This window comes from Haemorhous mexicanus, chromosome Z, assembly GCF_027477595.1.
Source record: "Haemorhous mexicanus isolate bHaeMex1 chromosome Z, bHaeMex1.pri, whole genome shotgun sequence".
Lineage (NCBI taxonomy): Eukaryota > Metazoa > Chordata > Aves > Passeriformes > Fringillidae > Haemorhous > Haemorhous mexicanus.
The window spans coordinates 8,014,515-8,038,270 of NC_082381.1; positions in this window are offsets into that span (position 1 = coordinate 8,014,515).

A 23,756-nucleotide genomic window follows, 5' to 3' on the forward strand; every position below is an offset into this window, starting at 1 on the left:
TCTCTGGGTCAAGTGCCACTGTATTGATCTGTAGTTCACACTACACAAAAAGCCCCAGTATTTTCTCATTTATTTATTTCTCTATTTCCCCCTCGAGTGTTTTTTTGCTTGGGTTTTGTCTGATTCTTATGTGATTGGTCATAGCAAAGCATCTACAGAAGTTGTTTTTTATTTAAAGATGCAGCTGTGATCATCTGACTCTGAGCTGTTTACTATTTGGACACCTGTTGAAAGTTCCAGGGTGATGTTTTTTGTACAAGACAAAGGCATGTGGAGAAATCCAACCCAGAAATCCAAAATATTTTCAAGTTAGTTCATGACTGCACCATTGCAAAATGATTTTCCCAAGTGTTTGCTGCAAAAAAGACCATGCTGGAACTCAAAAAAACTCATTTTCCTTTGTAAAGCTCTAGAATCCAAACGTACAGGACAAGGAATTTCACCATTATTGATTTATTATTCACGATATTTTGATCTTAGCCTCATTCAGGACAGCAGCATGTTCATCCTAGGTCTTCTTCCCCAGCTCAAATGGCAAATTTGCACAGAATTTTGTGAGGCTGCAAAACTGACTAACCACAAGTATGGGTGTCTTAGTCCGTATTTTTAATGACATTCCCAAAATTAAATGACCTGGAAGTTAATATGCCCAAACTATACTACACAGATATTTGTGAACAAGCAGAATACAACACAAGATAATTGAGAAAAGTCAGAATTAAGATTATGTGTTTCAAAGCAATTTAGGCACTTTCATACCCGGTTTGTGATGCAAATTTGTCAGAATTCCTTTCTTTTGCTGTGTTTGGAGGGATCAGTACCATTGCTAAAATGTCTTCTTGAGGCTGGGATAGATTTGCTGACAGACACAGAAAACTGGAAGGTGAAGAAGATGAAAAATGATTTTTCATGCCTCTCTGGGCAACCTGTGCCAGTCCCTCACCACCCTCAGAGGGAGGAATTTCTTCCTAATACGCCATCTAACCACAGGTGACTGAAGACAACCTTTTCTTTGATAATAGAAAAAAAAATCTATTTATTTAAGCTAGCTGGTTTTCATCACAAATGCCACAAAACAAAAATTGAAAATTTCCTGCTTACTTTTAATGAAAAAAAACAGGCATAAAAAATCAGATCTATTTCAGGATCCCAGACTGCCTTTTGCTGCAAAGCAATCAGCTCTTACAGATAAAGGAGATTTCTACCATTGCACAATTCGTTTGATTTAAGGAATCATGGCAGTTTGAGTAAGTCTTTCCTACTACTTAATGCAAAATAATTTAAAAAGAAAAGGTTTTCTAATCAATTCATGGCAAGCTAACATGCAGAGCTAAGGAGGGATATATGCCAGCCATGTTTTGGTAAATATGGTAAAATTTTGTAATCTCAAAACTTATGTGCAGTACCTAGTTGCACAATCCCTTTCTTCTGCAACATATGTTGCTCCAAAAATAGGTGCATCTGAATATTAAAATAATTAATACTCATAGCTTCCTCACCATGGTTTTTTGAGTTTACTACAGAGTAATTATAGATAGGAAATATAGTGAATTTCCAAAATATATTATTATTTTGAATAGCTTCATCTCCAAGGTAAAATCTTTCATTTATGTATTCATAGAAATTTAAATGTAAGTTTGTATACATATATAGGTACAATACTTAATTTTTGTTTTTAATAATGAAAGTACATTTTTGTCCTTTCTACCTTACTCCTTTTCACAGTAACTTTCACCTCCACCATTTCTGACAAGGCTGTGCTGCATTGGGAGTGGGGATTTTACCTGGGATAAAACACAGGGTTTTAATTTGGGAACCCAATTGTAGATTTTGCACATCTCCCAAATTCTCTGTCTTTTTTTTCCTTCACCTATGGTAACAGACAGCAGCGTTGGTAGGATGGGATTGGAAATTCAGCCTGGACAGTTTGTTTGAGTCAATGGTTCTCATCAGGTTGTCTTTACCAAACTCAGCTCATCTTATTCTGAGTGAATAACCTGATTTTTAAACAACAATTAAGAAAACCCCAACCAACCAAAAAACCCCCCAAAACCCCCCAAAAACCAAACCAACCACCAAAAACCCTCAAACAAAACAACAAACAAAAGGCCAAAAAACCCAAAACCGAAACCTAACAAAACCACCAAAGAAAAGAAAAAAAAACCCCTAAACCTCCAAAAAACGCAAATCCTAAAAAACAACAACAACAAAAAAACCCCACAAAAATGAGCACAAAACAAACAAAAAAAATCCAAAACAAAACAACAAAAAACCAAGACAAACCACCCTGCCAAAATCAAAGGAGAAATAGAACTTGCAACAAGAAAATGAGATAATTGTAAGATCAGATATTTACTATTCTGGATTACTTTTCCTGGGGTCCAACTACATGGGGATTCTCAGGTATTTCTGTCAGGTATTTCTCCTTTTTGAGGAAGAACATCTGAGCTTACAGCAAAAATAAGTAATAATCTACCTGAGATTGCTCTCCCAGCTCTTCCTTCCCCTAATAAAATTCTGTCTGTTCCAAATGGCATGAAATACTGCCAGAAATGGGCTGCAGGCTCTTCCTTTTTAGGGATAAGGAAAGAATTTATAATTTTGTAAAAAATTCTTATTTTGTGATATATTTTCCTCCTTCAAATCATTGCACCTCTGTTACATATGTGTATTACCAGTTTAAAACTTTTGCCTAAAAGCCTTAAACCAAAAGAAAACCTCAAGAGACTCGGAGCAACTTTTGATAGTTTTAATTTACCTGAAGAAATAAGAAATATACATAAAGGAGACATAGATCACAGTATCAGTGAATAAAACTCTAAAACTCAAATAACCACACACTTCAGAGACTTGAACTTCTCTTTTTTGAATGTAAATTTGACTTTTAAAATAAAACTAGTATTAGAACATTATTTTCTCTTCCAACTAAATCTAGGGGCTCCTCTTTAAAGATGTCTCCCTATTGCATCTATATTATTTAATATTTTAAATTAATCTTGAAAGCTACTGGCTGTTTGTAAACAATGTCTTTACATAACTTGTTGCATATTCATGTCAAACCAATGCGGACAGATAAAAATCAATCAATGAACCAAACCATTTATAATATTAAAAATAGTTCTTTAAAAACACTATTAGTAAAAAATCAGCTCAGAGGGAATTGTCTAAAGTTCTGTCACTCCAAAATTATTCTTTCTATACACCCATTACATTTTACCCTCTCTAAAGTAAATTAATAAAGTTCTACACCTTTGAAATTTCCATTGGGGAAATGTCTTTAAAGAGTTCTTTGATGTGATATTTCCTCCGGAATGGCCTAAATTTTTCTTGTATTTTTTCTTTCTCCTTTTATGTTTTAATTTCTTCAGTTTCTTATTAACTCCAAAATCTCCGATTTGCTTGAAGTTTTTCTCTTCCTCTTTCACAATCTAAGTCTAATATTGAGGCTTTTAGAGCTATGGGGAAATAGAAAATAAATTTTATGTGGGGCTTAACAGGTTTCAAATCCTCGTGTAGAAGTCTGAGATGCTGAGACCTGGTAGCAGCAATATTAGCACATTTCTGAGAAGAGAAATGTGCAGGTGAAGGTTTCCTCTCATAGACAAATACTGAAATGAAAAAAAGGATTTGTTAAAGAAATCACAAAATTTTGGGGTTTTCCTCTTGTAAAATGTCAGGAAACTTTCAAAGATCTAAAAGGCAGTAGAAAGGCCATTTCAAAAAAGAAAAATAAATATTTAACACCACCTCATCATATTGAGTTATTGGTGGTTTCCAAACCAGTATAAAAAGAATGTATGTTAAAAATGCATTAAAAATATACATGTGTGCTAATATAATGCATGTCAGAATCTATGCAGATAAGAAATTTAAAAAAAAAGGAGGAAAAGTGGAACACAATTCTGTTCATATATCAACGGAATTAGATTTCACAAAGCAGACTTATCAATAATTTTCACTTTCATGGAAGGGACAAGAGGAAACTTGCCCCTAAAATCTTTAGAGTTTTCATGTGATTTAATTTTGGGGGATTTATTTGTCTACAGAAATGAAGAATAACAGAGTTCTGAGTTTTACAAAGACATTTCTGATTAATAAGTATTGAAGTTTGAAAGACAACCATTAAAATTCCAAACTTGTTAGCACACTTCCAGGTATTTGGATTTTATGTCATAATCCTGAAGATGTGTATTTACTCACACAGCTCTATTACTAGAAACATTTATATTTGAATTCTGAAAGTTCAGTAATGTGAATGCTTAATATTTGCAGAAGCTGGATCTTGAGCAATGATTATCGGCTGATTAAAAAAAACCCAAACTCCAACAATTTTAACTTATTTGAATCCCAAACCCTCAGATATGACTCCTACATTAATTTTGGACTCCAGAATACCAGGTCTGATTTTCACAGATCAATGAGTTCTACATTTATGAAAACCAGAAGGTACAAAAATTCATTATTTATTTGAATTTTGATTATTCCCTAAGGCCAAATATGACATACAAAGGTTTTTTTCCTGGTTCTTCAGTAAGGTACATTTAGAGGTATAAAGTGAAGGATGAGACTAGGAATTGAAAAAAGTGCTCCAAAATAAAATGGTTTCAGTAATTTACTACTACTGAACTCTAAATGTCTTCTCTAAGCTATTGAAGCATGAACAAATCTTACTGAATATTACAAATAATCTGTTCTCTAGTACAATTTTTTTTACCGGTTATAAACACAAAAGTGTTTTGGATGAGCAGACATTACCAACCCAAAATCTGCATAGTGGTCCAAAATGATCTCTCTCCCTATTTCACTGCTGGGCTTGTACATTATGGACCAGAGGAATCTGAGGAGTTGATCAAAGCAGAGTTAATCATTCAAAAATCCATTTTGATTCTGAATTTAAATACCTACTGCAGGAAGAGGATTGGAAGATTTATATTATATGAGGCATAATATATAGGACATTTTTGAGCCCTGTGAAAATTAAAGTCTGACTGTTTCTTGGATTCTTTTTAAAACACTGCCTTTCATGTAACCTTTTTTGGAGAAAAAATAAGGTAGAACTAACATTAGCTTTGACTTAGATTCCTGTATGAGGTAAGTCAATGGAGGAAATATAAAATGAGAGAGACCATGGTAATGAAGAGAACATGGTAAAGAAATAATCTGCACTGTCTCTGCAAGATAATAAGGATAATATGAAGTCAGCATATGGTCATTTCTAGAAGGAATTTTACTCACAGAAACTTAACAGAAATCTCAGGAGGTCAGGAAAATCAGGAGTTGAATTGCTAGGAAGTGAAAAGTCTCATCAGTGAGCAGGGGGAATGGAGTGAAAAGTTAACCCATAAGAAAATAAAGACTGATAATCAATAATTCTGCCAGCATATGATCATATTTGCTGCTCCTGGAATTGCTAAACAATATTCAGGTAAGCATTTTGCCGCAAAAAATCCTACCAAAAAGGAAGAGAGCTTTAAAAAAAGGAATTTCTAACCAAGAGACCTTATTTGTAATGGATTGTGGTGGAACCTGGTGTGTTTTGTTCATGTTCTGTTCACTAAATGGCTAAAGATAGAGGGAACAAAACACTTAGACCTAAAACCACGTGTAACCAAAACCGCATACAATCACAAGTATATTTTTGCTTAATAAATGCTTGCTTAAAATATTTTTGCCTAATAAATGCTTGCTCAATAAACCATAAGTTCTAGAATTTTAGGTATGACCACTAGATGAGGAGGAGTCGACCGGAGGACGGCTTGGGAGGACTAGCAGCCTTCATCAGACGACTACCAGCAGAGGACGACCCCTTAGCAACAAGAAGACACATACGCAGAGTACTTTCTGGACACGTCCCCAACGAGAAGAGATAAAGTATAAAAGTTAGACTGTATCGAATAGTGGGTGTGGCAGTCTTGGCGAAAGGAGGCTCCCCTGTCGCCCAGCGCTGATTTTGCTTATGCCTTGCTTGCTGTAATTAATAAATTCCAATTGGACTAAGCTTATTGGAGTTTGCTTCAATTCATAACAGGATCATTCTCTGCATCCAGGAGAAATAATTGTACTCACACTGTATTTATTCATGCAAATGATCACAGTTTATCTCACATCAAACAGTGTTTCTTGTTTCTCTGGAAAATACTGAAAATACTGTTTGGTCTTTATTTTCTTGTGGGAACTTAATCTTCTATTCAAAGTTCTAGGGCAGACATTAAATGATCTCTGGAGTATTTTTTTGAGCTGTGGAATTGTACAAAAGGACACTCACAGCAGTGAGGTGGATTCCAACAAATTGCTTACTGTAGAATTGTTATAAAAAGTAAAAGAAAAAACCCCACAGAGTCAATGAATCCATGCAAGGGATGCCATCATTCATTTATATTTGTTCTCTGAGCTGCAAACCCTCCCTTGAAATAACATTTCTGTGCAGTGTTCTAGCATTCCTGGTGGGATTCCACAAGCATCTATCTCCAAGGCAGGTATTTACCTACACTCTGTTCATGAGAAAACAGTGAAATCTGCTTTTATTGCACGTCAAATTTCATCTCCATGTTGATTTCTAAAAGAAGCTGGATGAACAAAGGGAGCTTGGGCTGACCTGCTGAGTTGGGTGAAATGAACAGGGCAGGAGATTTTCTTCCTCCTAATGCCTTTATTAAAGTGATCAGCTCAAAATGGGGTTTTGGCAGATCTGCAAAGTTCTACCGCTGCTCCTAGCAGTGACTCAGAAGAGGAGGATTTACAGCTCTGTTCCCTAGGGGCCAGAGCCGGGAGTCCTGTCCTCACCAGGGCAGTGGGGGTATACCCAGGTTTCTCAGTTTGGGTTATCAGTCCAGGGGGTCCTCAGTCCGACTGGCATCATTTGTAGTTGGGGCGAGGAGTGACTGAGGTTTTTAAGCATCTCTGCCGGCTCCGGACCACGGCCTTGATGTCTAGACACCACCCTGACTTATCAATTCTGCTTTGGCTCGTCTTTTTTGGGGTATTTTCCAGGATTTGGTGAAGGTCCCGTCCCAGTGCAGTTTGGGTTTGAGATAAATTTGCATGTCTCCTGAGATGCAAATTTCTCCCTCTCCCCACCATCCGAGGGGAAGTTGTCATCCTCCTGGCAACAGGCTAGGGTGGTTCTGAAAAACAAGAATTCTCCACAATAGAGTTAAACGGCGGTACTTAAGGATACTCAAGGAGTGATTCCAATATTTCACTAACAAAGAACTTTTGGCCAGCAATCAATTCCTAGCTCAACTGAGAACTCCTCTGCAGCTCCTTCTCTTAAAAAAAACGGTAACTTTTTTTGTTCATAACAATGGGGACTTCTGCTGTGCAGAAGTACAAAATATTTTCACTAAATTTGGGCACGGAATGCTTCAGCTGTCCCTGGGCTCTTTCCATTCCCAGAGTCAGAGTCCAAAAGAAAAAAAACCCACGATATGCACTGATACCATTTTCATTGAACAAGGCTTTTATTTAGGAGAAGCATCACCACTCCTTGTTTTAAAGCAGCGTCTTTTTTCAATGGCAGGGATTTCTGGGTCGCCTGCTTTGAAATTTGTTTCTTTTCTGTATATTAACACTTCGGTAAAATCAACAAGTTCAGCGGTTTCAGTTGAGCCCTCTGGAAACAAGAGGTGCCAGCTACCTCTTCACATGCCTGAGCTCCTGCCCACCCTCAGGGCAGCAAAAGCAGCCTATTCCCAGCCCAGGAGCGGAGCCCTGTTCCCGCAGGAGGCTCTGGTCAGCCCCGTCCCCACTGTGCACGCAGCCCTTCTCCTGCCCGCCCAGAACACTCTTGGCACAGCAGAGCACAAGCTGGCCGGCTCTGGGCTCAGCACAGCCCAGGCTTTGCAGCCATGGCCCAGAGAGATGGGAAGGGTCCCTTGCCTCTGGTCTCGCTTGGCTGGGTTTCTGACTGGCTCTGAGGCAGGGGCTGTGGTTCCTCGCTTGTGGGGAGAGCAGAGCCACACCCAGCGTGCAGGCACTGCCTGACAGGGCTGCGGCCACAGGGACGGTCCCGCCTCTGAGTCTCAGCCCTTCCCTGCTGCTGCTTCTCCCTTTGCTTTTAGGCACACCCAAAGCTCACTGCTAGGCCACGCTGCTCTCTGGTTCTGCCCTCTTCCTGTCCCTGTGTAGGGGTGGAGCATTGCTGTGCTTTCAGAAAGCTCTTTGTGAAACCTTCCGGCATTGCAAGCTCCTTTTACCCTGGTGGATGCTTGCCATGGAAACCTTCAGGGTTGGCTTCAGAGCATCCTCAGGTTGGCTCTTCTACAACCCAGGCTCCTTGTCCCCTTCAGCGTGCTCAGCATGACCTTTAACTGCACGGCACTGTTCAGCTGTAGCAGCAGGACAGGGACCTTTGCAGCCTGAGGTGCCCTTGTTCTTCTCTGTCCATGCACAGAAGGCAGCGTGGAGGAGAGGGGCAGCAGGGCCCTGCGTGTCCCCGGGCTCAGGTTTTGCGCCGTTTCAGCTCCACAGAGACGCGGGTCAAGCAAAAAACCCAAACTGTTTATTAAGGGAAAGCAAAGGGAAGGGGTGAGCTGGGAGGTAAAGAGGGGATGGGCAGGGCCTGAGGGCTGCAGGGGGAAAGCTGCCAACAAGGAGAGAGATGGCAGGAGGTCCTGAAGCTTCCAACAGGCTCAGCTCTGATCAGCGACAGCTGTGCCTGGAGCTCCAGCTGGTGCATCCTGCTCTGCAGGTGCTCCCATCTTAGGGTTTTGGAAAAACCGCAAACTGTTAATAAGAGGAAAGTGAAGCAAAGGGGTGAGCAGGGAGACAAAAAGTGGATGGGCTTGGCTGGAGGGCTGTAGGGAAGGAGGTGCCAAGAGGGAGAGAGATGGCAGGAGCTCTTGGAGCTTCCCACAGGCTCAGCTCTGAGCAGCAAGAGCTGTGCCTGGAGCACCACCGGGTCCATCGTGCTCTGTAGGTGCTCCCATCTTCAATGGGAACTGGAAATCTCCAAAGGATGATGATGCAACTGATCCAGCAGACGAACGAAGTCCTGCAGATCTTCTTTCAAACGTCAGCTGTATCAGTATGCTGATGCACGATGGGCTCTCATCTTCTTTCAGGGCGTGAAGAGCTGGAAGAGAAAGGAACCGAAGCACAGTCAGAGGCCAGACTGCGGGAATCCAAGGAAAGCTTCCTGCCAGGACCATCCCAGCTGGCTCTTGCCATGGCCAGGAGGGAGCAGGAGACAAGGGCTTTTGCCGGACGGTGCAGGCCACGGATGCTGCGCAGCTCCGGGACCGGGACGTGCAGCTGCCCACGGCGGTCCTCGCTGCCACGCGGCTGGCCTGACTCACCCTCAGTGAGGACCTGGAGCTCCTCCTGCTGCCCGGTCATGAGCACTCCGGCCAGCCCTGGCAAGACAGAGCCCATGTCGGCCCCAGGTGGCACAGCTGCCTGACACGAGCGCTGCCAGGCCTGTGGCCGCACGCCCTCCTGGCCGGGCAGGGCTCCTGCTGGCCCCTGCCGCCTGCTGCCGCCGCAGGCCACGGCTGCGGGAGGGCGGCGGCAGCGCCGAGGGCGGGCGCAGCTCCGGGCGCCCCAGGCGGAGCTCCGGCTCTCAGGGCAGCTGCTGGGCCAGGGGCAGGGAGGGGCCCCAGACTAGTGGCTCACCGATGATCCTGACGGCCGCCTGTCGCACGGACCTCTGTGGGCTCTGCAGGTACGGCAGCGCCCAGCGCAGGTGCTCGGCCGCTCGGCTCTCGTCCTGTAGCAGCTGTGGGGAGCGCCAGCAGGGAAGGCTCGGTGCGGGCTCTGCCCCTCATCCGGGCACTCCCTGAGTCCTGCAGCGGCCGAGCCGGCCCGCACGGCCCGTGGCAGGGAGCAGGGTGGGGGCGCAGGCTGGAGGGTCCGGGCGCGGCGCCGGGCAGAGCCGCTGCTGCCACCCGCCGCACTGAGCACCTAGGACAAGGATCAGGCTGCCGGGCTGTCCTTACCAGTTGCTCGGCGAACTTCATTCTCTGCTCCTTCCTCAGCAGCTCCTCCAGGTTCCTCCTCCTCAGGAAGTGTGCAGCACAAAGCAGGGCTTCGCCAGAGGCCTGGAGAGCAGCACACAGCTGCAGTTGGCACCAGAGCCTGGGCCACAGGACCCATGTCCATGTGCCATGGCCAGGGCACGCTGCAGCCTGCCAGGCGCCGGGGCAGGCGGTGGTCGAGTCCCCTACCAGGGGTGCGGCAGCATGGCACAAAACCTCACCTTGGCAATGTGCGGGTTGTCATCGTGCCAGCCCAAGAACAGAGGGAGCAGGCTCTGGCTGGCAGTTGTTGTGAGAGGATTTTCCCTCTCTTCCGCTACCAGCTCCATCACCTGGCAGAAGAGCTGAATGGAGAGCAGCTGCACGTGCCTGTTGTCCTGGATGGAAAGGAAAAGTGCTAAGCGCCAACTACTCCCGGCCCATTGGGGCACATGCCCAAAACTGCAGAGAGCACAGAGTTTCCAGGCAGCGTCCAGTGCCCTTGGCGGGGGGCACAGAGCCTTACACTCTCAAAGTGTTCTAGGAGAGGCTCAGCCAGCTTCAGGGCAGTGACGCTGGGTAGCATGAGGTCCTTGTCCTGGAGCATGTGCGTGAGCACACACAGGCTCATGCAGACAATCTCTGCGTCTGGGTCAGCCAGCTGCTCCACCAGGTGTGGATACAGGCCGCGTATTCCTCCATCCTGGGTGCAAGACGAGACCGTGCTGTGAAGCCGTGAAGGGCCGCAGCACCCACAGCTGGTTGGGCCACTGGGGCAGCGGAAGCAGGAGGCGGGAGAGCTGGGAGCAGCTGCCTCTGCTGCCAAAGGGCAGCCAGGCCCAGAGGTGGGCAATGCCCAGCCCCACGCTGCCAGTGGGGCTTCATCCTCTGCCCCCTTCTCACCAGCGAGGGCTCCTGGCTGAGCACCACGAGGCCTCTGAGCGCCAGGCGCAGCGTGTCCCTGCACTGGCTGGGCAGGAACCTGGATAGCACCAGCAGGGCACTGGGACCGTGTGTGCTCAAGTCCAGGCACTCCAGGAGCTGAAAGGCACAGCAGAGCAGTGTCAGGGGAGCCGGCCGGCAGGAGCCCGCAGCCGCACAGGGCCGGGCCCAGGCAGCAGCAGCAGCAGCAGACGCGGGCAGCGTCGCAGGCGGCTGCGGCTACGAGAGACCCCAGAGCTGGGAGGCAGCTCAGGCAGGCAGCGCTGGCCATCAGGCTCACCTCCACCAAGAAGGCCAGGGCAGGCAGATGCCAGCGTGGCTGCTTCCCAACCAGCAGGCTGAGCAGGTGCGAGGCCATGAAGGGACACAAGGGGGTCAAGGCAGGGCGCATCTCCCTGGTAGGGGAAAAAGGCACAGAGGCCCTGAGCCAGTGGGCAAACCTGTCCCAGGATTGACTGGCAGATGTCTGATCTTTCCCCAGCTCTCTGTACGGGCACATGGACCCCTTGAGAGGCGGCTGCTCCTGGGCTTCGTCCTCCCCAGCTTTTTCCAGTCAGCTCTGCCCTCCCTCACTGACAAGGCACTCTTGCTTCCAAGCTCGGGGACTGTGTGGGGCACTGTGGGAACAGGGCACAAATGCTGTCGGTGGTGGCAGGAGTAGGGGATCTCACCTGGCCAGCAGAGCCGCTGCATGGTGCTGGGTGTCAGCAGAGAGCAGCTTCTCCCAGACCCGCTTGTGCTCCAGAGCCGCCAGCTTCTTGTCGAAGCCCAGGGTGGAGAGCAGAGCCTTCATGGTCTGCGCTGCAATCCTGTGTGTGGAGCAAAGGCCAGGTCACTCTGGGAGCGCTGGCCCTGGCCACGAGGGCGTGGGAAGGACAGGGCGACTGGCACCTGCTGGGCTGGCTGGGAAGGCCGTGTTCCTCCCGGCACGCTCTCCAGAAGCTCCGGTAGCCAACCTCCCTTGGCATCCGCTCTGTGCTGGTGACAATTTGCCAGAGCAGAGCCACAAAGAGTTGGGGAGAATGCAGGAGAATTGCAAAATGCCATTCAGACATGGGGGCAATTGTCCAGAGCACCAGAGTTGCCTGCAAGAGACAAAGCAGCCTGAGGCGGCGCTCAGTGCCAGGGTGTCGGTGAGGCAGGGCCCCAGGGGAGAGGGAGGGGGTGCAGCTGTCCCTCGGCCAAATTTCAGCCCAGGCAGGGAGCTGCAGGCTGGCAAGAGCATGGAAAGCTGCTGCAGAGGCAAACTGGAGGGCCAGCGAAGGCCACTTCCAGAAACTCACAGCCAGGGCAAAGAGGGCCTCGTTGTCCCCGCGGCAGTAGAAGCTGCCGTATGCTGGCTGCTCCTCTATGGCGGAGACCAGCACAGGCAGCACCTCCTCCACGGCCACCTCTGATGTGCCGATGGCTCTCCACATCAGCGCCGTGACTCTGTGGGAGCAGAGCTGTGTGTCAGCACCGTACCCCGTGCTGGGGGGAGAGAGGGGCCCGAGGCTCCCGCAGCTCTCGGCCTGTCTGGCAGACCCTGCGGGACCGGCTGTACAGGGCCAGGGGCCCTACAGGCAGCTGAGCACCCAGATCTCAAAACAGTTTTGCCCCGTACCTATCACACACTGGGGCACAGCACAGGAGGCTCATCACAACTTGGGCAGGGTGTTGCTCAGCCAGGCTCAGAACTGCCATCTGCAGGCCGGCGTCCATGGTGTTGCTGGACGCGAGCCTCTGCAGAAGGACGCCGACCGTGTCTAGCACCTGGAGGAGGCGGCATGGGAAAAACTGTGAGTGCTGTCTGAAGGAGCAACTTGGCCAACTTCCCCCAAGAAGTGCTTTCCTTCCCACCCCACTGGGAGGGCCTCAAAGGCTGAGGGGCCCCAGCGGACGTACCTTGAGGGGCCAAGTGATGCTGGGAGGCCTTCAGCCCTGGCCCCAGGCTGCTTACCTGCTGTGGAGAAGCAGCGTCCTTCTGGAAGAGCTCCAGAGCAGGTGCGGGGGTCCTGGTCAGCGTGGGCATGGCCTGGGTGGCTGGCATGCCCTGAGCCTGGGAGGCTGTGGCGGCCATGCCCTCAGTCAGGGCCATGTAAGCCTCCGCCCAGCCCTCGGCCATGGCCTGCTCAGAGGCTGCTGCCAGCAGAGTGTCCTCCGAGCTGGCAGCAGCCCCTGCCTGCAGCTGGCCGGGCCCGGAGTCGGGCTGGGCCCTGCCCTCGGTGGCGCTGCCGCCGGACTTTCTGGGCCGAAGGCGCAGGAGCCTCCGCAGTGCCTGCAGCAGAAGGAAGGGCGGGAAGAGAGAGACATTCCATGGTCTGCTCCAAGCGTGGGGCTTGGCCGAGCAGTGCCAACAGGCCTGGCCCATGTGGGGAGGTCCACAGGTACCTGCACTGCTCTGCGGAAGCGGCCTCGGGCAGGCTCCTGCTTTCCAATCTGGTCCTTGCCTGCATGTGGCAGAGAGGGAGCACAGCCAGAGCTTAGGGGCTGCGGGAGAGGCCGGAGAACAAAGCCCAGCCCTGCGCTCCCCAGGCATGGACAGTGACCTGCGTGCCCAAGGGATTGAGCACAACCATTGGCGGGGCAGTCCCAGCCATGTCCCATCCTGTCGGTTTCCACGTCCCCAAAGATGAGATGGGATGGGATGGGATGGGATGGGATGGGATGGGATGGGATGGGATGGGATGGGATGGGATGGGATGGGATGGGATGGGATGGGATGGGATGGGATGGGATGGGATGGGATGGGGCCAGGCCAGCTGCAGGCACCTGCCCTGCGGCCCATCTCTGCCACTCACCGTCCTGCTGCAGCTGCAACTTCTCCAGCTCTGCAGGCTGCTGCTGCGCTGGGGCAGCTGCAGTGCTATTTTTCCCCCGAAGCCCCTTGAACAGGCGGAGCACTCTGCCCGCCATCCCGCTGCCTGACCTCGAGGGCACCTTCCAGACAGATGCCCCGTCAAAGGTCCAAGGCAGCGAGTGCCGCAGTCCTGCCTTGCGACAGAGGAGCTTCGGGAAGACTGCAGGACAGCAAGTCCGGTGCTCTGTTATGGAGAGCTCCTGCCACAAGGACAGGAAGCTCCTGGTGAACGATGGAGGTCACCAAGTCCCACGGCCTGGCCACCAGGGCACCGGCCGCAGGGCTGGGAGAAGCCTCGGAAAGCTCCGAGTCACTGAGTCCTGAGGTCTGGCCGTGAGGCCAGCCGCAGGAGGAACACCTCGGAAATGCTCCGGGTCGGCAAGGAACGAGCCGGCTGTGCGGGGTCTCCTCACAGCACCGCTCTCTCCCGTCCTCTCCCGTCGCGAGCACCGAGCGCTCTGGCCTGGCCACGGTGCTGCCAGCACCTATGTCAGCGCGTGTCACAAAGGGCTGCTCCGACACCCTGTCCCACTCGGTTCCTTGGTGACCCTGCTGCAGCATGTCACAAAGGGCCCTTGGCTATGATGCCACCTCCCCTCCCAAGGGGATTTGGGTTGGATGGAATCCAATGGCCCAGGTGTCTGATGCAGCCCTGGACTCACCAAGCCCGGCCAAGTGCTCAGGGAAGGGCTCTCCCCGGCGATCGACCCGCAGAGCCCAGCTGGGTGCTGGCCCTGGAGCAGAGCTGCTTCCAGGAAGCGAGAGGCAAACGCATCTTGCCAAGAGTTGAAACGCACCAGAGAGGGAAGATGGCATTAATGTGTGCATAAAGGCTTTAGAAATCCCAGCTCTCTGAGAGGCATTTGGGGCTCTTGGCTTGAAAGACATGATCCGGCTCTGTCCTGTGTTCAAAGGGGGCGAACACACCCTGCCGCTGGTGCTTGCCTTGCTCTCCTCAGGCTCAGGCAGATGCCAAAGCTGCTCTTCACAGCCTTCTCCTCTCCCACGCCCCTCTGCCAAGTGCACGGGACCTCAAGGACCCAAAGGGAGCACAGGGAGTTTTAGAGTCTGTGCGAAAATATCCACCATCTTCCTCACGATCATCATTGGGGACCACTGAAGACACCCCCTGTCAAAAATCTGACTCTTTAGGAGAGATTTACACGCCAAGGGCCCTGGTATGCATTTGAATGAGGCCAGATTGTGAGAAGGTAAAAGCCTCTCGTTTATTAAAACAAACTACAGAGGACGGGGAGTTTGAGATAGGCCCAAACTCCCACGCAACAACACAAAGATTAGAAAGTGACCCAAACATGCTGGGTTCTCCCCCAGAATGTAGGCCCCTTCAGAGGGAGAGGAAAATCCCCGAACCCCACCAAAACCTTCATTTTATAACCTCTCTCTGGTCCAGGATTGGTGGCTTTTGGATCCATACATTGATTGGTCGTTTTTCGGGTAATCTCATTAGTCATTATGGATATTCATTCTGGACCAATCATTTTCTCGAGGCATCGAATGATTGGTCACATCCCCTGTCCAATCAACCCCTTCGACCATCGCCCCCACCAAAGCCTGGACCTCCCCTCCCCAGGAGCCACAGCAAACACCCAGCAACTCACCCCAAAACAACAATTCCCAACCCAGCCCCAATTCAACACAAATTGAACCCATTTATAACAACTCCCCCCTCTAAAACTTTGATCAGGCTTTAGCCTGCATCAACGTATTCGACAGTATCTTAACTAGTTTCTTCTTCAGTGGTGTAGAGTTGTCTCAATTTCTGGTATGGCTTGTATATCTCAGTGGCTGACTTGGCAATCTCGGAGTTCTGGGCTGTTTCTACTCCATGTTCTCAGAGTAGCAGCTCTCTTTCAATAAACCTGGATCATAAACCCCATGTCTCATCTTTCCTTCATTCAGTCTCCTTTCTGTACAGATCCAATTTTCTTTCATTGAACCTTCCCTCATTACCTTCTGTTTGAAATTCCCTCTCTTTTCGTATAGCCAAGACGTTTTTCCGTCTTCTATACAAGCTGTTAACAACAACAAGTTGATACAACTGGGGAGCTCGGAGACGTGTGGGTTCTAAGGACAGCAGTCCAAGAATCTCCTGCATACAGAGGATGGTGGCATTTCTCCCAGAGCAGTGAGAGTCTGGTACAGGCTCCTCTCCCAGCCATGTCTCCCCTCCACAGAGGATCAGCGAATCTGTGGTAAGAATATAACCTGATCCGGTCTTGCCCCCCACTTTCCTTGTTTATTTCTGGGAGATTCTTCCCAGTTCCTGCTGCAGGAGTTTACCTTCCCTTTTGTATCAACCTGTTTCTTCTGTCTTTTAGGGCCAGATGGTTAGATGCATGGGAGAATGCTCTATCTTTTCCTGAATCTCAGGATCCGTATTAAAAAATACCAGAGATTAAAACACTTCTTTGACAACTCATAGAATTTCACCCCCCCTAAATAGGGCTAAAAAAAATTACAAACTTTCAATTAGGTATTTAACAATAAATCTAACAAAGTTCCATTAAACCTCATCACTTCTGTGTCTTCTCATGGTGTTTCTGATGTCTTCTTCCTTGGAATCAGCTTAGTGTTACTTAGCTGAGGTCGGAGAGAGTCCCTCGGGTGCTGAAAGTGGCCCTTTCACTCGGGTGACATGTGGCCATCCTCCTTGCTGTGTTCCAATAGCTGTTTCTGTGATCAGTAAAAATCAGAATGGACCTTCCCACTTTGGGATTAACGCTTGTTCTCTCCAGGTCTTGCTTAATAGCCAGTCACCAGGTTGGAATTGGTGGATTTTGAAATCAATGGGAGTAGTTTGAGGAAGATATCCCTCATTTCTTAATTCTTCTGAAGTGCAGGTTATAGTCTTTCTATATTTTCTCACAGCCCTTTCTCCTTCTTCGTATCTTCCAGCATTGCCTGAAGTAGTTAGGAATGTAAAACAACCATCATTTCCTAAGGTGAAACTCCTATATCTGCCCTTGCTTTAGGCCTTACTCTCATTAGTGCCAGAGGGAGACATTTCAAGCAATTCATCATTGTTTCCTCTGTTAATTTTGGAAGAGTTCTCTTGAGAGTCTGATTCATTCTATCTACCCTCCCAGAACTTTGGGGTCTCCATGGAGTATGAAATTTCCAGATGATTTTGAGGGCATTCATTAGTTGTTGTAATATGGTAGCTGTAAAATGAGGACCTCTATCAGAGTCAATAGTATGAATTATTCCATATCCAGGTAGGATTTATTCTAATAAAATTTTGCTTACAGACTCTGCAGTTGCTTTCCTTGTTGGCTATTCCTCAACCCCATAATTTAGATGGTCTGTTATTACTAGGAAATACTTATAGCTCTGGACCTGGGGTAATTCCGTCAAGTCTGTTTGTATACATTGAAATGATCTTTTTGCGAACTCTCTTCTCCCTGGAGGTAATTTTCTCCTTACTTTTCTATTGATCTTCTGGCATATCATACATTCTCTGGTTATTAGTTTGGCAATTTCCCACACCCCAATGCCTACATAAGTTCTAAGATGATCACACAAAGCTTGAGTGCCTCAATGGGTTGAGACATGTGGGTCCTCTAATATCTTCCTAGTTAATGCTTTGTTTAATACTTGTCTACCCTCTGGCATCCTCCATCCTCCTTTTTCATTTTTTCTGCACCATGTTTTAGTAAGTCTTCTTGTTCTTTTTCATTAAATAGAAGGATCTCCTCCTTTCCTCCATCTTCCTCGTTCTCATCTCCTATTTCATTTAGTTTGAGGATCTTTTCGGAATTCTCCAGTTCTGCCCTCTTTGCAGTTAGATCTGCCAAGCTGTTCCCCTTGATTTTCTAGTATGACCTCGATGGTGTCCTTTTGTGTGTACTACTGCTTTTTCATCAGGCCCTTTCAAAGCTTCTAGCACTGCTCTTCTGAGGCCTTCATGAATTAAGGTTTTTCCTTTTGAGTTAACAAATTCTCTCTCTGCCCAGATTTTCCCGAAGGTACCTACTACCCCAGAAGCATATTTAGAATCAGTGAATATAGTGCCACTCTTTTTGTCCAACCATTTCAGTGCTTTTAATAGTGCATCAATCTCACACCACAGTGCAGAGCAATTCACAGGAAGCTTTCCTTTTTCCACAACTGTCATTGTATGTCCATCTACTGTGGCATATCCTGATCCTCTTTTCCCATCAACTACTCGTGATGAACCATCTCTAAAAAGTATTTCTCCCTCAGACAAAGGTTGTTCCAATAGAACCTCTCTGACTTTTATCTGTAGATCTCTAGTTTCCAGACATTGATGTTCCCAATATTCCTTTGGTTCTCCATAGAAGAACTGTTCAGGCTCCTGAATTCTTGTTGTAGCTCATTCTATATTTTCACTGTTGTTTGAAATCAGTTCATACTTTAAAAGTCTACTGTCTGAAATCCGCTGACATGCTCTTTTACTCAGGATACTCTTTAAATCACGGGGAGGATACACTTGGATTTTGTTACCTCCAGTAAACTTGTAACCTTCTTCTAGGAGAACTACAGCTGCAGCTGCCGCCTGGAGACAAGCAGGCCAACCTCTGACAGCCGGCTCTCATCATTTTGAGATGTAGGCAGTGGACTTCCGCACTCCACACCGTTCTTGTACAACGACACCAGAAGCTAGTCCTTCTTCTACGTCAACAAACAGTTCAAAGAGTCTATCCAAATCCGGTAAACTTAACCCTGGGGCATTTGCTCATTTTTCCTTTCATCCTTCCAGCTGCTTCTACTCATCTTCCCTCCAATTTTTAGGCTCATCTTCAACCAATTTGTTATCTAGGAATGGAACTAATTTTGTGTGTCCATCTATCCATAATTCACAGTATCCAATTAATCGAAGTCATTTCCTGACATCCATTTTTGGTTTAGGTGCTGGTAAGGATAGTGTGCCCTGAATTCAATCAGCATCTAATTTCTTGTATCCTTTCCCAGTTATGTGATCCAGATATTTTACTTCAGGTTCAACAAATTGTGACTTCTTTTTGGATACTCTTAACCCTTTTTGCCCCAGGAAGTTCAGTAGATTAACCCTTGTTGCTTGTACCTCCTCTTCTGGTTCCCCAAAAATTAACAAATCATCCACATACTGTTGAACCTGGGAATTTCCTTCGGCTGTAAATTGTCTTATGATTTCTGCTAGAGATTGGCCAAACAAATTTGGTGACGCTGTGAATCCCTGAGGTAACCTTGTGCCTTGCAGCTGTTGTTTCCTCCCAGTTTCCTCATCCTCCCAATTCAATGCAAACCATTTTCTACGTTCTTTTTCAAGTGGGCAGGACCAAAAAGCATCTTTCAGATCTATAACACTAAACCATGCATGTTTGGATGGTACTTTACTGAACAAATTGTATGGCTTGGCTACCACTGGCTATCGGGTAACGGTTTGCTTATTGACTTCTCGTAGGTCTTGGACTAACCCATGTGTACCATCTGGTTTCTTTATAGGTAATATAGGAGTGTTATGTGGGGACAGACATGGTTCTAGAGTTCCTTCTTCAATCAGGTTTTTAATGACAGGTGTCAGTCCTTGTTTCCCTTCCACAGAAATTGACTATTGTTTAATTCTTATTGGAGGAAGGTCAGGTTTCATTTGAACTTCTCTGGGTGGAATGTTTAACAGTCCACGACCTCCCTCTTCTGCCCACACCCTTGGATTTATTCCCTTTTCATCTTCTGCCCTCAAAACTATCATCTTTGCTACCATACGTTTTCCCTCAGGTACTTCTCCTATCTTTAGTCTGCACAGCCTTCTCTGAAACTTCCTTTTATAGACACTTCTTCAGTGATGGGTACTTCAAAGGGGTTGCTTTCAGCCCCTCGAACTTTATATCCTCTGTTCCTTCGTTTGCATCCTTTAGGGATTTTTGAAACACTTGAACCATCTGCCCCAGTGTCAACCAGAAATTCCATTTCTTTGCTCTGAGGGCCAATTTCTAAGTTTACCAGAGGCTCCTTTGGATGACCGATATCATCCCTCAGAGCCTAGAGCCCCTGACACCCCTATAGTCATCTCTTGTTGGCCTTCTTTCCGAGGGTGTCCTGTTCTTGTGCGATGGCTTCACCTATTCTTCTTTTTCTACAAAAATTCCTGCTGTGTCCCTTTTCTCCACAAGAAAAACATGTGATATCTGCCCAAGGTGGTCTTTCTTCCACCCCAGATGTTCTGCTATCTCTATTGGGCTCTTTCTTGCTACTTGGTCGTTCTTTGAATTCACCTCCTCGAGGCCCTGCGTACTCGCCTTTTCTCGCTCCTGTTGATTCACTGCTTCTGAACCCTGCACTTTCCCTAGCCATTGCTACCATGATTTGGCTTTTGTCCCCGTCTTTTCTTCCTCCCTCCTTAAATATACTTTTTGTGCCTCCCGTAATAACTCATTCCTTCCTTTTTCTTGCCAATCGTCCAGCTTTCCTAATTTTCTCCTGATGTCTACCCAGGCTTTTGTTGCAAATTGAATTTGGGCTAGTACTTGTCCTTCTGGACTGTTGAGATCAACACTAGAATACAAGTGAAAATTTCTTTGGAATCTCTCTAAGCAGCCACTAGGTGACTCATCTTGTTTCTGATGGCTGTCAAATGCCACTTTAGCGTTATTTGTTCTAGGGACGGCTTCTCTTATCCCTCTTCTAATTGGGGTTCTGTATTGTCTCATACTTGTTCTTCCCTCCTCTTGATTCGGGCCCCAGTTGGGTGGATTGAGAGGCATCTTCTCTTCCCCTCTGGGACCACCTCGATTCTCCCTCTCCCAAATTTTCATGCCTGCTGCACGAATCATTTGTATTTCCTCTGAGGAAAAGAATAGTTCTAAAATTGAATTCAATTCTTCCCATGTGTAAATATTGGGTCCCAAAACCTGATCTGGTTGCTGTGAGATGCCTATGGGATCTTCTAAGAAAGATTTAATTTCTTTCTTACAATTTCTAACCTCAGAGGCAGTTAATGGGGCATTCACAAAACCAATACCGCCACTGGCTCGCCCCATAGGCTCTTCCCTTTGAGGAAACAATTTTTCAGTCTTCCCACCTTCATCTTGAATTTTCTTTGCTTGGAACTTTGTATTATATTAGTGGCTTGCTACATGCTCATCTGGTTCAATGAACTTCTTTTCCTCTAGATTCTTACAACAACAGGCCCTTTGCATTCCCTGACCTTTTGTTCGCACACTTTCCTCCTGCTTTGGGCTCTCAGTATGTAGGGGTAAGGGGGACAAATGAAAAGGAATGTTCTGTGATGTTCCAGGAATAAGAATAGGGGAAGAGGCACTTTGGCTTATGGGTTGAAGTATGGGGGAAAAGTAAAGAGGTGTATTTTGGAAAGTTTTGGGAGCCAAGACTGAGGGGTATGGATACTCTGAGCGGTACTAGAGACCGGTGTCTGGGTACTTGACGGAACTGGAGGGAGTCTGTGAAACGGAAGGACTACTAGAACAGGCAGGTTCTGGTATGTTTGAGAGGGGAGGTGATACAGAAGAGGGGATGCCAGGAGCAGGACAGCTTGAATGAAAAGGTTGAGGTGATTTTAGAACTCCTGTGGGAGTAGATACTGAAATGGCATCCACCTTGTGAGAGGGTACCGAGGGGTACAAGGTTGGAGGGGGAGGAGGAAGGTGGTCTATGGGAGGAGGTGGAGGAGGAGGTAACGGGCGGTAATCTAAGGGATCAGGAGGGGGAGGCGAGGCAAGATGGTCTAAAGGATCCCACCTCCTTTCTGGTAGCTTAGCTTCTTCTTTTTCTTCTTCCCTGGATAATTGATATACTTTTCTTTCCTTTTCCTGTTTCTCCCTTTCTAACCAATATTTAGCATACTTAATCTCTTCCTCTCAAGCTTCTACTCAGGTCTTAACATATCTATTTCAAGCTATACATAGCCATCTTTCTTTGGTCTTGTACCAGGGCTAATAAACAAGTCCTTCAGCAATACTCTCTTTAGGCCATATTTCTGTAGGGTATCTTATCATTTCTATTTTATCTAGAGCCTTCATTCCCTCATTGGTATCCCAATATATTAAAAGGTCACCTAAAGGACTACTAGGAGGTATTTTCTTCCAAGCTTCCTTTCAGTTTCTCTTCCTGCTGGCACTTTTTCCAGCACACTGTCCCATCGTTACCAAGCAATTACAATTTTTTTTTTTAAATTATGGATAAGTATTAGTTATTAATGAGAAAGAGAAAAGAAATAATAATTTTTGTGGAAAATGTAATAATAACAGTTACTTTAACAAGTTCCTTATGGTAAGAGACAAGAAAAAGATGGCAACTTAAAGAAGTGTTTGACGTGGGAAATGAAACAAAGAAGGCATCTTTGGTGGGAAACAAAAGGAAAAAAATGGTGGCTCCAAGAAGTATTTAGTGTGCGAAGCCAAATAAATATGGCAGTTTCACAAGGGTTTCAGAATAAAAATGTCAACTCAAATGAACCTTTATAAGCTACAAAAAAATGAAATGTCAAAGTTAATTCCAAGAAGAAATGTAATATCTATCCTTTTCAACAAAATTGAACCCCATTTATAACAGCCCCGAGACCTGAGAGCCTTGCTAAGCTCTTGTTTTCATCGGTGAGTTTGCTATGTGCTACACTGAGCCCAAGGAGAAGAAGAAAAGGGCACTGTGCCCTTTTTGCAACAATAGCCTTGGAAGCTGTCCTACCTCTGGGCCTGGCTGGACTTCTCCTGAGTTTTGGGGGTGGTCCCCCAAAGAAGAGTCCTCTTGCTCGTTTGTAACCACCTTGAAAACTGAGATGACAGGAGCCTCTCCACCAGAAAAAAAACTGAGACGTGAAATCCTGATGTGGAAAGGCCTCTCTCACACTTTCCAAGGACTGGGACTGAAAGCCCAGTCCAGGGGGAGGTGTGTAGGGAGGAGGCAAAATGGATGTTGCAGGTGTGGGCAGTTGACCATAAAAACAATGGCTCTGGCTTCCTGCTGAGAACATGGACTATCTGTTACATCTGTTCTTTATTGTATCTGTTTCCCCCCTCGCAATTTCCAACAGAGTTCTCATAATAACAACCTCTGAGTTAGCTAGAGGTTTTGAGATCTCCCTGACTTAAGAGGCAGATCCTCCACTGGACGGGACCACAGGATTTTGTCTCTGGATTTGGTAGCTATATCTCCCTCTTTTTCTCTCTATTTCTCTATCATTTCCTCTCCCTTAAACCCTCTATCACATTTTGCTGTGTTCATTCAATAAAGGTGCATTTCTTTTGATTATCATTGCAAAGCCCCTTACACATTGTGGGTCCTTTTTGCACCCTGAGATCAACCCACGAACCATCAGGAAACCCATTTGTAAGGACGGTTCATGACAGGGAGCCAAAGGGAGAAAGCTCACTACCTCACTGGGGGCTCCTGGGGAAGCAATTTGCTTGGGAATCAAGCCCCTCTCTTCTAAAGGCATTTCCCCAAATGGATACATTTCCCAGGGAACACCAACACCTACCTAAGAAACCCTGGCAAGGCTAAATCACTTCTGCTCCTGGCAGCACAGCCACTCCAGCTGGAACTCACCTTCCTTCCCCCCCCCGCGTCTGTCTCCCTGGGTGCCTTGCGGCGCGCAGCCCCGGATTCCCTAGAAACAAGGGCTGCCAGCTGCCTCTTCACGTGCCTGAACTCCTGCCCACCATCAGGGCAGCAAAAGCAGGCTGTTCCCAGCCCGGGAGCGGAGCCCTGTTCCCGCAAGGGGCCCTGCTCAGCCCCTTCCCCACTGTGCACGCAGCCCTTCTCCTGCCCGCCCAGAACACTCTTGGCACAGCAGAGCACAAGCTGGCCGGCTCTGGGTTCAGAACAGCCCAGGCTTTGCAGCCATGGCCCAGAGAGATGGGAAGGGTCCCCTGCCTCTGCTCTCGCTTGGCTGGGTTTCTGACTGGCTCTGAGGCAGGGGCTGCGGTTCCTCGCTTGTGGGGAGAGCAGAGCCACACCCAGCGTGCAGGCACTGCCTGACAGGCCTGCGGCCACAGGGACGGTCCCGCCTCTGAGTCTCAGCCCCTCCCTGCTGCTGCTGCTCC